The sequence below is a fragment of the Microcebus murinus genome, unplaced genomic scaffold, assembly GCF_040939455.1.
Source record: "Microcebus murinus isolate Inina unplaced genomic scaffold, M.murinus_Inina_mat1.0 scaf044_hap2_Mmur4.0, whole genome shotgun sequence".
Taxonomy (NCBI): Eukaryota; Metazoa; Chordata; class Mammalia; order Primates; family Cheirogaleidae; genus Microcebus; species Microcebus murinus.
The window spans coordinates 80,956-95,757 of NW_027438990.1; the positions used below are offsets into that span (position 1 = coordinate 80,956).

At 49.2% G+C, this 14,802-nt stretch overlaps 1 pseudogene; it reads left to right on the forward strand.

The window, feature by feature from the left end:
* Positions 1-243: 243 nt before the first annotated feature.
* On the forward strand, positions 244-9,407 carry LOC142868851 (sialic acid-binding Ig-like lectin 8; annotated as a pseudogene).
* The last annotated feature ends 5,395 nt before the right edge of the window (positions 9,408-14,802 follow it).

The window sequence follows — 14,802 nt, forward strand, 5'->3', positions numbered from 1 at the left end:
ACTTTGACAGGGAGGCAGGGGATGTGTTTGGGGACTGCATGGGGTGGGAACATTCGTGACTGTCATCCTGTCTGGGCACAGGGTCCCCAGGAGTGGACATGGGTGGTGACAATTGATCTTTAGGTCCTGTCCTGGCCCTGACAGTGTCAGGCTGTGAAGTTCCTCCTCTGAGGAGGGTCAGGGCTCTGATCTCACCCCCGTCTTCCTGTGAGGTCTCCTCTAAGTCCTGCAGCTCTCAGTTCCGGAGAGAAGAACGACGAGGAGCAGACTGTCCCTGGTGGCCCTGGCACCTGCGCACGGACATGCTGCTGCTGCTGGCCCTGCTCTGGGGGACAGCGGGGGTTGAGGGACAGGGAGGGGACAGGGGAGGTTACAGGCTGCAAATGCAGAGTGTGGTGACGGTGCAGGAGGGCCTGTGTGTCCGTGTGCCCTGCTCCTTCTCCTACCCCCCGCGTGGCTGGAAGGACTCTGACCCTGTTCATGGCTACTGGTTCCGGGAAGGGGCCAGTGTGGAGAGGGATCCTCCCGTGTCCACAAACCACCCAACTAGGAAAGTGCAGGAGGAGACCCGGGGCCGATTCCACCTCTTAGGGGATCCCAGGAGGAATGACTGCTCCCTGAGCATCAGAGATGTCACAAGGAGGGTCGAAGGGTCATACTTTTTTCGGGTGGAGCGAGGATGGATGAAATAGAACTATGACCAAAACAAGCTGGTTGTGCTTGTGACAGGTAAGGCTCCGGCTCCAGAGTGCCCACAGGGTAGGTGGTTGGGCCGCAGGGCAGGGCTGGGCTGGGACCCGGTGCTGGGAAGGGCTGGAGGGAAGCGTGTGGGGCTCAGGGCAGGAGCTGGGCCAGAGCCTGAGTCCTCTCAGGGCCGCACCTTGGACCCTCCCTCCTGACCCTGCGTGTCCCCCTCTCCTCCCCAGCCCTGACCCACATGCCCGACATCTTCCACCCGAGGACCCTGGAGTGTGGCCGCCCCAGCACCCTGACCTGCTCTGTGCCCTGGGCCTGTGAGCAGGGGACGCCCCCCAGGATCTCCTGGGAGGGGGCTTCCGTGGCTCCCCAGGGCCCCACAACCGGCCACTCCTTGGTGCTCACCCTCGTCCCTCAGCCCCAGGACCACGGCAGCAGCCTCACCTGCCAGGTCACCTTGCCTGGGGCCTGTGTGACCATGACGAGGACCGTCCATCTCAACGTGTCCTGTGAGAGCTCGGCTGGGAAGTTGGGGTCCTGCTGGGGTCCCCAGGGCAGCGGGATGGGGTCAGGGCTGCACATGGGGTGCTGGGACCTGGGTCCTATTGGGGAAGGTTAGGGGGACGCTGGCTCCCCCCTCTCCCCTCATGTGGCTCCTGGGGACAGAGGCATCGTCCACCCAGCCTCAGCAGTGACTTCGGCCTGCCATGTGTGTCTGCCCCAGACTCTCCTCAGAACCTGACCGTGACTGTCTTCCATGGAAACGGCTCAGGTAGGACGGGCCCTCCCTGGGCTGTGGGAGCACGGCCTCTTAGGTCAGGTCAGGCGCGTCCTTCTCATCCTGGACTCACCTGGTCACCTGAGACCTCCTTCTGGTGACCCAGGGCCCCTTCCTCCCCTAAGACACCTTCTCACCCCCTGAGCCCACAAGGACAGGGTGACAGTCACACAGCACAACTGGCCTCCAAGACCCTTGTCATTTGTCTCCTGAACACTCCTTCAGCCTCGTCTGTTTTTTTCCCCAAGTGTTTACCTAATTCTGGGTGTGTGATATGGTCACATGGGTGACAATTCCAAATGCACAGCAGGGTGAGTCCTCAGAGGCCTGTCCCCTCCCCAAAATCCACCAGGGTCCCCCAGGCTGCTAGAGCCTTGGTCTGTTCACCTGCAGGACCTCAGAGGTGGTTTGACATCCATAGTGCAGCCGTCCCCATGGTCCTGTGTGACTGTGTGGTGTCCCCCTGCATGGATTTACCCTGAGTCTAGATACATCTTATGCCAATGGAAAGTCGTGGCGTTATTTTATCTTATCAGCAGACACACTGCACGGAATATCTTCTATCTCCTTTCACACTTGTTTGTATGTTTGTGGGATAAATTCTTTAAAAAAATAAATAGGTCCTAAATTTTCCTTAATTTTGAGAAATATGGCCAAGTGTTTCTGTATAAAGGGTGTACAAGTTACAATCCCAGCAGGGATTGGTCAATGTGTGTGTTTGCCTCCACTGCACTCTCCGTATGTGTCTTCCCCTCAGCAGGGCCTTTCTCTGTCTTTCCTTCCTGTCTGCAGATCTCTCTGTCTCTCTGACCTTCTGTCTGTTACTCTACAGAAGTCGCTGGCCTTGGGCACGGCTCATCTGTGTCAGTCCTGGAAGGCCAGTCCCTGCGTCTGGTCTGCGCTGTCAACAGCAACCCCCCTGCCAGGATCACCTGGACCTGGGGGAGACTGACCCTGGACCCTGCACAGTCTTCGGGCCCTGGGGAGCTGAAGCTGCCTCGAGTGCACCTCAGGGATGAAGGAGAAGTCACCTGCCGAGCTCAGAACCCTCTGGGCTCCCAGCACATCTCCCTGAGCCTCTCCCTGCAGAGTGAGTACACAGGTGGGTGGGGGAGAAATAGAGAAGAACACACCTGCCCCACCCTTAAGGTCCACCCAGCAATCCCTTAATCTAAAAGGAGGCTCAGCTGTGAGTTCTGGAACTTCCTTGGGACCTGGAGCATCACTGTCCTCTTCCTGCCTGGCAAGGGGCCTGGGGTGGGGCGAGGGGCGGAGGTGGACCTTGGTGGGGAGTGGCTGGGGCCTGGACAGGTGTGTTTGGGGAGACAAGGTCCTTGCTCTGCAGGGCTGGGACTAGGATGAGACACATCAGGAACTCAACCTGGGCACAAAATTTCAGAAGCCATAAGGACAAACCAGTCAGCAATCAAGGGAAGTAATATTGTGATGGAATGATCTTGTTAAAACAATAAAATGAACACAAAGAAATCAATGATGAACAAAATTTCAAAATCTTAAATAAAGAAAGGCTGCAACAGCAAATCCTTATGTCACTGGTCCCACCAGCAGCCTCCCCCCTCCTCCCTCCCATCCCAGTTCTTTGCCTCTGAGATGGGGGAGGGGAGTAGGAGCCCAGGGCCCTACAGGGGAGGCAGGAGGAGAGACCCAGCACTTGCAGGTGAGTCACCAGAGTTGCTCTCCTGCATCTGCAGGCAAAGTGTGGTCTGTCTCAGAGGTGATGCTGGGGGCTGTCTGGGGAGCTGGAGTCAAAGCCCTGGTCTTCCTGTCCTTGTGTGTCATCTTCATCGTGTAAGCACTGACCTTGGGGGGAGGGCAGGCAGGTGCAGAGTCCCTGCTGTCAGAGCTGGAGGGAGCTGGGTGGATTGGGAGCGTGAAGCAAGGGCAGTGAGGGGGTCAGGGGTTCACAGTGAGAATTGCACCGGCTCCCTTGTTTTGGGGTCTCCTAGTCTATGGCAAACCTGGGACCCCCCATCAAGGAGAGAGGTGCCTGTGTTCTCAGTATTGGCATCTGTGTGACTAGAAACCTCTGTCCCACCATGGTCACCCATCCAGCCCCTTACTAGGAAACAAAGTGGGTCACCCTGCCCACTGTGCCCTCATATGCCCAGACTGAGGCTCTCTGGTCTCTCCTCTCAGTGTGAGGTCCCGCAGGAGGAAGGCGGCAAGAGCAGCAGCAGGTGTGGGGGACACGGGTGTGGAGGAGGCAGACGCTGTCGGGTCCCAGGATCTCGGGTGAGTGACATGGGCCTCTCCACATCCAGCTTGCAGCCTGGACACCTCCCACAGGATGGCTTCCAGGATTGCTCAACTGGGCATGGCCAAAGTTGCTTCCTCATCTCCTCTTCCATAAAAGCTGCTGCCCCTGCAGCATTCCCCATGGTGCCCACAGCACAGAAGCCCCTCCCTTTTGCTTCCTCCACGGACAGACACACCAGAAGCCTTACCTCCTGTATGTCCTTTCTCTCTTCTCCTATGGCCAAAACTTCACCATGTCTTGCCCATTTTTCTCCTGAGAACAGCCAGCATTGGTCCCCTCCCTCCATCCTGACCCCTCTCATTGCTGAGGCCTCAGGTTCTCTTCTTGGACCCCTCCCTCAGGTCCCTACCTCTCACCTCCCCTTCCGTGTCTGGAGGGATTGTCCAAAAGCCATCACTGCCCTGCCCCCTTCATTTATACAGATGCTCCCCGACCCCTAACACTGTCAGAAGAGAGGCCAGGAAACCTTTTCTGTAAGGGCCAGATGGTTAAGGTGTTTGGTTCTGTGGGTTATATAGTCTCTGCTGCAGCTACTCAACTCTGTTGTTGTAGTATGAAAGCCGCCATAGACCATGTGTAAATGATGAGTTTAGCTGTGTTGCAATAAAACTTTATTTACAAAGGCAGGCAGTGGGAGAGATTTGATCCAAGGGCTGTAGTTTGCCCACCCCTGATCAAGGGAATAAATTCCCAGCTCCTCAGCCTGCAGCCCTGCCATCCTGGCCTCTTAGGTACCTACATGTCCCCTAGGGATGGAATTACCCAGAGGTGAGTGAAACTGTTGATTTGGATGCATAATTATGGGTTTCCCAAAATCTCAGTAATTAAGACAATTTACGGAAGTTTTTAACAGGTCGAAATCAATGAAACAATTCATCATGAGTAAAATATCAAAATTTTAAATAATGCAGGTCCAGTAAACTGAGTTAATTAAAATTATGTAAGATCATCACTTAATCAAGAGACATTCTCATACAGGTTAGTATTCTCTTTTGAGAATTAGGGAAGCAAAATACATTTTGAAAATATTGTCTCTTTTTTGCCTCCATTAGAGGTAGGCTCCAATTTGCTCAGGAAAGGATACTCGCTAATCTGGGTTTATTTAAATATTTATTCTCCATGGATATTTAGCATACATTATTTTCTAAATCATTGCATTGAAATATTCTTCACCTCAGTTGCTGAGATCTTTGGCTGCATTTTCATTTTGGACTCTGGCGAGTACCACGCTTCTTCACCTTGGCCCAGCCCTGACCTCCAGCCACTTCCTGCCTCTTGCTCTGAGTTCCACCCACGCTGGGTTTTTCAACGTTGTCACCCACAACAAGATGATTTGCACCTCTGCATCTTTGCATGGGCTGTTCCTCCATCCTCAAAGGCTCTTCCCTCCTCACTGCACTTCCTGTAGAAGATTCTGAGCAACAGAGTGAAACATGTGCTTTCATTCTTTAATTTAGTCTGAAAAACTATTGGGTACCTACCAAGAGACAAGCTCTGTATGTGCCAGGGGCCCATCCATGAAAAGCATTTAAACATCGTGGGCTCAGTGAAGTCTTCTTTTAGAGAGAGGGATATACCCAAAACAATCACTAACCAACTACGCAAACCACAAATAAATGAAGAAAATGTGAAAAATAGGCACATAATTTGGGAAAAATCCACGTTACAGAAAATAGAAGGTGACGAGGAGATGGAGATGGCCTGTGGTGTATTGTGTTACGTATGATCTGCATGTCATCTCTCTAGAGATCTACATATCTACGCGTCTACTGTCTCTCTGTCCCTCTAACATATTATCTTTCTATCTCTCCAATCTCCCACCCATTCATGCATGTATCTGTCTACCTTGATTAAAAAAGAAAGCACAAACACAAAGTTGAACATATTAACCATTTTTAAGTGTACAGCTGTACAACAGATTCTAGAATATTTCACCTTGCACAACTGAAACCGTATATCTACTGATTATAATAATAACTCCCCACTTCCCCGACCAGGCCCTCCTCTTCCCCGTGAGACCCTGGTGACCACCATGCTACTTTGTGTTCCTGGAATCTGATGTCTATATATCTCCTATAAGTGGAGTCATACGGTCTTCTTGTGACTGGTTTATTTACTTAACATACATCTTCAAGACTCATCCATGTTGTAGGACATGATAGCATTTCCTTCCTTTCAAAGAATGATTATTAATATTCCATTCTGCATATACACAGTGCTTTTTAAAATCCATTTATCTATGGATGGGCATTTGGGTTGCTTCCACATTGGCAATTGTGAATTATGCTGCAGTGAATGTGGGTGCGCATATATCTTCTCAAGAACTTGCTTTCAATTCTTTTGGATATATGTCCAAAAGGAGGCATGATGAATCCTATGTTACTTCTATTTTTAAGTTCTTAATTTTTTGAGAAACTGACATACTCTTCTCTGTAGTGGGTATTTTACATTGAGACCAACAGTATCTAAGGGTTCTCATTTCTCTGCATACTCACCAATAGCTGGTATTTCCTGTGTTTTATTTGTTTGTTTTTCACAGTGGCCATTCTAATGGGTGTGACATGATATCTCACTATGGTGCTGAATTCTATTTCTCTTACAATTAGTGATCAAAGCATCTTTTTATGTGCTCTTAGGTCATTTATATGTCTTCTTCAGAGAAAAGTCTATCAGAATTTTTTTTTTAATTTTTTTTTATTTTGGCATATTATGGGGGTACAGATTTTAAGGTTTCAATAAATGCCCATTTCCCCCCCTCCCCCCAAAAGTCTGAGTCTCCATCATGACCATCCCCCAGATGGTGCACATCTCACTCATTATGTATGTTTTACCTATCTTTAAACTGGTTTAATTGGTTTTCATTGTGGTAGTTTATGAGGTCTTTATATTTTTTATATTAACATCTAATCACATGTATATCTACAAATTTTTTCTCCCATTTGTAGGTTGACTGGCGGTTTCTGTTAATGATTTTTGACCAAAGGCATGAAGAAGGCTCAGAGTCTGGCACTCGACTGTGTGACTGTAGGCAGGGGGAAGGGCAGGGGCAGAGCTCAGACACAGGAGGCTGAGCGGGGAGTGGGGAGCCACAGGGAGGGCCGTGTGGTTAGACAGAGGGAGGCAGGGGCCCTGAGCAGGAAGTGAGTGTGGACAAGCCCAGCCTGTGTGCGTGTCATGTCTGAATGCACAGCCACTGTGAGCATCTGGAGAGTTTTGTGCAGAAGAGAGCAGGTGTGGGAGAGGAAGAGCAGAAGCAGAGAGTCAGAGAGGAGGCTGGTGGACATCTAGGCAGGAGACAACCCAGCTGCAGGATGGCAATGGAGGCTGGGCAGGCCCAGCCTTCATTTGAAGTGAAGGCTCATGGGAACTGCTAATGACTTAGGAGTGGGCCGTGAGGGACAGAGAGGGTGAAGGATGTCTCCTGGATTTTTGACCTGAGCTGCTGGAATAATGGGGGTGGAAGTCACTGAGGCTGAGAATATTGGAGGAGAAAGAGATTTGGGGGAGAAAAGAAGAAGTTCAGTGTAAATAGTTTGAGTTTTATATGTCTTCGGACAAGGGAGTCAGAGTTTCAAGTATACTGTTGGATGAAAGTTTACAACCAGGAGAGGGGAAAGGGCTGGAATTCCGGATATGGGGATCATCAGCCTATTGGTGTCATGAAGCCAACATAGTGGGTGAGATCACAAAGCAAAGTTGAAGACGTGAAGAGTCTGAGCAGCTCTGCTATTTAGGGGTCAGGGAGATGTGGCGTAACCAGCAAAGGGGCTGCCAAGGAGGTCGAATAGACCCAGAAAAGTGTGACGTCCTGCAGTTGAGTAAAGAAGGGCCTCAGTGCAGGTACCGCGTGCAACTGGGTCCTCTGCTGCTGCCACGCCCAGGCTGGGGAAGACTGACACGTGGTCCCTGGGATTAGCCACGTGGGGTCTTGGTCATCTTGATAGTAGCAGTGCTGATACGTGGTGTGTGTGTGTGAACCTTCATTTGAATAACCAAGAGAATGGAGGAGCAAACTCATTGACGGTTCTGTGGACATGTTCTGGTGTTCAGGGGGCAGCCTAGAAAAGCTCAGGTTAAGCAGACGGACTCGTGGGCAGCCTCCATCACTCTCTGCTGTGGCCTCAAACAGGGTAAATGTGTTGTCTTAAAGTTCTGGTGGTCAGATGTCTACAGGGGGTTTCCCTGGGTAAAATGAAGGTGTTGGCCTGCAGGGCGGTGCCTTCTTGCCAGAAGGCACCTGCAGGGAGGATGCATTTTGTTCTCCTCCAGCTCCTAGAGGTGCCTGTGATCCTCAGCTCTGGTCCCTTCCTCCAGCTGCAAGGCGCCCCATGAAGCATCTGGTACTCTCTTCCTGCTCCCTCTTTTTTTAGTTAGGACTCAGTGATCACATTTGGGCACACCCAAATGTTTTGGGATAATCTTGTGATCTCAATGTCCTTAACTGGACTCGAATTGCAATGTCCCTTTTGCCATGGAAGGTTACATATCCCCAGGATCCAGGAGGCTAGGGTGAAGACATTTTTGTAAGCCATTCCACTTCTTTTCTCAGGGATATATTTCTTGTGACTGGCTAGTCACTACCCTGGTCCCCTCAAAAACCGGGAACTTCCTAAGGGCAAGTGCCATGTCTGAATCAACAGCCTGTACTTCTCACAGACTGTGCTTGGGCCATGATATAGTAATTCACAAATGAGTGTTTGTTTGATGGTCATTTATTGCCACTCCCTCAGTCACAGAGTGAGCTGCAGGAGATCAGGGCCCCTGTCCACCTTGTCCACCCAGCACATCCAGTTCCCAGCTTAGGGACTCACACATAGAGGCCTCTGAGGGACAGCAGGCTGTGGGGTCAGAGAACTGCCTGGGTTGGATCCTGGTGCAGCAGGGAGTTGGGCAGGCTGCTTCCTGCCTCCGCCTTGGTGGTCATATCTATAAAATGGGGAAAATACTAATAGTTTCCTCATGGGGTTGTTGTGAGAAGTTAATGAAATTGGCAAACACCAAACGAGGTGCTCATCAAGTACTAAATATTTATAGAAACTTGGATGAAGGAGATTACACCAGAAATCCTGAAGGACGACTGGGTGAAGGAAATCATGGCCTTCCTCCCTGGCCTCCCTGCCTTGTCCTGTCCCCATTGTCTGCTTTGACGCCCTCCTTTCTCTCTTCACTCAGGTGTCCCTGATTGAACCCCAGCCAGGTGACAGCTCCCCAGACAAGGCTCCCCTAGCTGTGGCCACCACCATCTGAGGGCAGGAACAAGAGGTGCAGTATGCATCCCTCAGCTTCCAGAAGAGGAAGGCTCAGGACACTGCAGGACAGGAGGACACAGGCAATGAGTACTCAGAGATCAAGATCCACAAGTGAGAAAATTGGAGACTGGGCCCTGGTGGGGGGATCCTGCCCCTCCTGACAAAGGACATGTCAGAGGCTCACTCTTGCAGAGTCCAAGCCCTCCACAGCCCCACGCTGCGCAGCAGAACCCCAGAGCTTCTTCCTCCTGTGAAACTGAAACCTTGTGCCCACTGACCTCTGCCTTCCGTTTCTCTGTCCTCCTCGGCCCTGCCTCCCAGCTCCTCATACCCACTATTCTACCTTCTACTTCTATGAGTTAGACTGTTATAGGTTCCATTTGTAAGTGTGATTAAAAGATATTTGTCTCTCTGTGCTTGGCTTATTTCACTTAACATAATGTCCTTTAGTTTGATCCATGATCTCTCAAATGAGATAATAATGTATAATCAAAATGGATACAATGGAGGATTATAAATGTTCTTACTAAAAGTAATGTGAATAGGTGAGTTGATGTTAAGGAACGGATATGGGTTCTTTTCCGCACGCACAATTTAAAGCCATACATCGAAGCACCAGGTTTTTACAGCAAGAGCAGTTTATTTCCAGGCAGCTGAACAAGGAGACGGGAGTCAGGCTCAAATCTGTATCCCTGAGCAGGGGTTAGGACAGGTTTTATAGTGACAGGGTAATGAGGCGTGACTGGATCCTGCCATGTGGGTGACGCCAGGGCACAGTCTGATTGGAACCTGGATCCTTCCACGTGTTGTGTGGTTCTGAATTCAGTCCCCACTCCTGGGCCCAAGCACTTAGGTTCGCCTGTGGTTGCATGTTCAGGGCAAACTCAGGTTACGTGACCTGCAAACTGGGAGTCGGGGCAACTGCAAAACAAATCACGACTTTGTTCCATAAAATTTGAACCAAGTTGATTTGATGCAGTTTCAGTGATGGGTATACTCACTCTCCTGATGTGATCATTCCACCAGGTTTACATGCATGGAACCTCACTGGGGCTGTCTCAAGGCCACTCAGCGACTCAGGGCAGGGCTGCAGTTTAAACTCTACCTGATTCTGATTTCTCTGCTCTCATCTAACATCGAGTCACCCAACCAGCAGGCCCGGACCCCTTTGGCCATCAATTAGCAGGACACAATGTTCCTGAATGGTCTTGAAATTTGTTAAGGACGGGAAGTAAATGGGCCGGAGTCTTGGGGACAAGAGAGGTGCAGTTGAGGAGATGAAGGCTGGGGATCTCTGATCACGCCTTTTGGCAGGTCTTCATTTATTTATTTGTGATCACCCAATTATTAACTCTTTTAATTGAAACTTGTTTATTTTTTCTCAAAAATGAAAAGTATCATTTTTTTTTAATTATGACAAAATTCATCTGCAACAAATGCATAAGTTTTAAGCGTATGATTCCATGAATTTCGCCAAAAGTATACACCTGTGTTCCCCAATCAGGACCCCAGTGAAGGATATGGAAATTTCCCATCACAGCAGAAAGATCCTGGCTCCCATGCCCAGTCATTCCCCAACCCTCAGAGCCAACACTTTCTGATTCCTATCACTAGACATTACTTTTCCATGTCTTTAAACATTATATAATTTGCATTATATGGTATGTATTCTTGCGTCTGATTTTATTTTCACTCAGCATTGTATTTCTTGAGATTGATCTGTGTTGTTTCATGTGTCAGCATTCTAGTCCCTGTTATTGATGAACAGGATTCCAAAGTATGAGTCTATCACAGTTCCTTTATCTACTTTTTGTTCATGAATATTTGCTTTTATTTTTTGGCAATTACGAATACAGCTGCTGTGAGGGTGTTGGCAGAAGACTGTGTTGAGGTGTTTTCGTTTCTCTCGGGTGTTGGGGGCAAGGGAGACATGGGTGCAATGAGGGCAGATTCACATGCTGGAAGCTACAGAGCCTCCAGGATGTGCCTGTGGAGACCAGCATCCAGCAGCTCATGAGGGGAGGACTGGAGATGGACACTGGATAACATCAGGGGTCTCATAGTCCTGATCATGAACCCCCATTGCTGTGGGTTGAATATTGTCCCCCAAGAGCTATATATGTTCAAGTCCTAACCCCTGTAACTGTCAACCTGACTTACTATGGGAATGCGGTTTGCAGATGCAATGCAGTTAATATGAAGTCAAACAGCATCAGGGTGGTCCCTAAGTCCAATGCCTGATGTCTTGATACAAGGAGGGAAATTCGGACACAGAGACACACACAGGATTGAAGGCCAAGTGCCAATGGAGGCAAAGATTTGACTTATGCTGCCAGGAGCCAAGGACTGCCAAGGATTTCCGGCAACCACCTGCAACTGGAAGAGGCAAAGGATTCTTCCCTTGGACCTGCTTCAGAGGGAGCATGGCCCTGCTGACACCTTGAGTTTGGACATCTCCCTCCAGAACTGTGAAAGGATCTATTTCTGTGGTTTTAAGTCACCCAGTTTGTGGCAATGTGTCCTAGCAGCCCTAAGAAGCCAGTGCAGTGAAGGCAGCACCCCTGCTGGGCACCACTGTGCATGGGATCCTGCACCTGTCCTGTCCCATGCAGGCTTCACAGTCACTCGGGGAGTCACAGAGCCACACAGGACACAAGTGCAGGGACCGGTGGAATCCAGGCAGCTTCCCCAAGCCACAGAGGGGAGCTTAAACAGTGGGCCACAGAACTGCACCTGAGTGAGGGATCGCCTTGTGCCAGGCACTGTCATAACTGTGAGCATTTGCTCACTGCTTCCTCCCTGCAGCCCTGTGAGGAGGGTGCCCCACAGTGAAGCTGCTCCTGAGAGCAGGAACTGCAGCCCACACAGAGTCAGACTCAGCCAGTAAAGAGCCTCTGTCCTCACCCTCCCTTCCACATTGCCTTCTTCCCTCCCCTTCTCCTTCCCCACTTTCTTTTTTTTGTCCAGTTGTAAATGCCACTATTATGAACACATTTGCTTAGACATTTAGGAGCACATTGAAGAAGACAGGTCAGACAAAATTTCTAGAAGCGGTATTATGAACTCTGAACTACGTACTGTTTCAACTTTATTATATTTTTTCTATTTATGAGAACGATTTATGGAATTTGTGGGATGAGGGGGCCCAGCTCCTTCCACCACCCAAGCCCTCCCCAGGTGGGGCCCTAGGAAGTGGGGGAGGTGGATCTGGGGCTTGGCCTCCACACCAGGAGTCGTCAGCATCCCACACTTTGAAAGTTTCTGAGGTCTTAAGGTCACTGCAGGAAGACGCCATTGGGTGGGGGCTGGGGAGGAAAAGAGGTTGCGTGAACCTGAGGAAGGAGTGGGCACTGCCGTCTTAATTACCAGTGGTGACAGTAACAATAATGATAATAGGGATAATAATAATTTAATTCACACCTATTATATGCCTGGTTCTGTAGTAGAGAGAAATGATCTTTAACCCTCCCAATAGCTACACCACAGAGACACTAACCACACTGCAGATGATGAAATTGGGTTCACAGAGGTCGAGTTATCTGCCCAAAGTCCCACTCCTAGAACATGACAGAGAACACAGCTCTCAGCCAGGCTTCTCTGACTGCCAGACGCCTGCTGTCATGTGGACTGGAGGCTCAGACCATGGAGCATGTGGCACCGTCAATAGGAAGGGGACGGTGGTGTTGGGGGGTTTTGGGTGTGAGGAGGTGGCTCTGCCAAGTAGGGGGATCCAACCAGGTTCTGAAAGGAGGGTTCACTGAGTCTCTTGGAAACACTCTAGAACTTTCTGGATTTTAGCCAGTTTGGGATTGTGCATTGAATAGTTTAATAGCAACAATACTACCAAAGATCTTATTGAGTGCTGACTGTGCAGCAATCCTTGCCCCAAGCCCTTTACCAGTAAGCGCTGACTTCACCCTCACAGGTCCCATGGGCCTCCTGCTGCCCAGGAGACGTCCTTGTGTGAGAGCTGGGGGGGCATCTGGGCAGATGTGACTGCAGGGTGGTGAGGGTGGGGGTCCAAGCTCATCACTCCTGGGGTGCATGGAAACCATGTATCTGTGGGGTGTGTGACCCTGTGTGTGTGTGTGTGTGTGTGTGTGCCCATGTTCACACAGCCGTGTGCAGGTGTGTGTGTGTCAGTACGTGTGATGCTATGTCTGTGGGTCTGTGCAGGTCTGTGTCTATGGTGAGCTGTGCCCAGGCATCTGAGCCCATGACAGTCCTACTGAGGGTCCTGTCCTTCTCCCCACCCCCACCCCTGCTCTAGGGGTTTCAGCTGTGTCCCTAAATGGGACGGTCCTAGACCCTCCCACCCTTGCTCCCAGCTGCTCTTCCCTCGGCCCTGGGAAGGTGGTCAGTGCTCTCTTACCCACGAGCAAGAGGCCCCTCTGCAGGCTGTACCTGGTGCTGGAAAGGTGCACGAGCTGCCTGGGGTCCTGCAGGAGGAGGGTCTTCCCAGAGACGTGGCCGCCCCCTCTGCCCTTCACAGACCCACGTCCCAGGTCCCAGAGGCTTCTGGTCGTGTCTCCTGAGCCCTCTTGGGCTGCCTTTCCTCCCAGGGTGGACTCTGACCAGCAGGGCTGGGGCTTGGGAAAACAGGGCTCTTGGGAGTCAACTCTTATGTTTATGGCTTTATGTTGCCTTCATTTAAATTTATCTACCTTATTTTTCGATTTACTTATATTATTTTTTCAGATTATTAAAAAAACAAAACAAAACAAAAGCTTACTGTTGGGAGAAGCAGGAAATACAAAAAAGCATAGCAAAGACAAGACACAAAATTGCTCATCTTTGTCCTGTTCTTTCGTTTGGATTTCCTACGCACTGCCTCACCCACTTTTTAAGGTGCCTCATCCTGTGTTACAAGTGGCTTCTTTTCCTCAACAGTGTACTGTTGCCCAGCTTCCTTAAATATTCTCCATGGCCATTCTGAATGTTTGCAGGGCTTGTTATGGACCTGAACCAAGTGTGTATAACCTGTTCCCTGTTGTTGGAGTTTCAAGGTCATCCTAAAATTCACCTTTACGGGTAATTTTTTAGTTTAGGGAAAACAGTGTGTGGTCCTTGCAGAAGGGAGTGGAGGAAGAGGGAGTTGAGCCATACACAGATGGAACACTGTCTAGGCGTGTTGAGACCTAACAGAGCGAGAGACACAGAGAGAAATAGTCAAGTGACAAGGTCTTTCATTCTAAAATTGGGAATGTGTTTGTATTTTATTTTAATAACAACACGCACTGCTTTTTAAATTATAAAATGAATACATTTGCTATAGAATTTGGAAAGTCCTTCAAAACGAAGAAAATTATTAAAACATTTTAATAATTACTATATATTCATAAATGTAAGAATATTTATAAATCACTAAACGTATAAATATTCATACTCAGTTGGCCCTTGAACAACACAAGGTTAGGGGCACCAAATCATCCGTGAGGTTGATAATCCATGTATAACATAATGACTAATAGGTTACTGTTGACTGGAGGCTTATTGATAACATAAACAGTCAACTAGCACATATTTTGTACATTATATGTATCACATACTGTATTCTTACAATAATGCAAGATGGAGAAAAGAAAATATAATTAAGAAAAATATCAAGAAGAGAAAATATATTTATAATTCATTAAGTGGAAGTGGATCATCATAAAGTCTTCATCCTGGATGTGCTGAGCAGGAGGAGGAAGAGGAGGGGTTGGTCTTACTTCTCTAGGGTATTTTAGGGCACTTAATGGATTCTATGCATTTATGACATAACTAACATTTTCTTAATATTTTTATTGTTAGTAGACTAT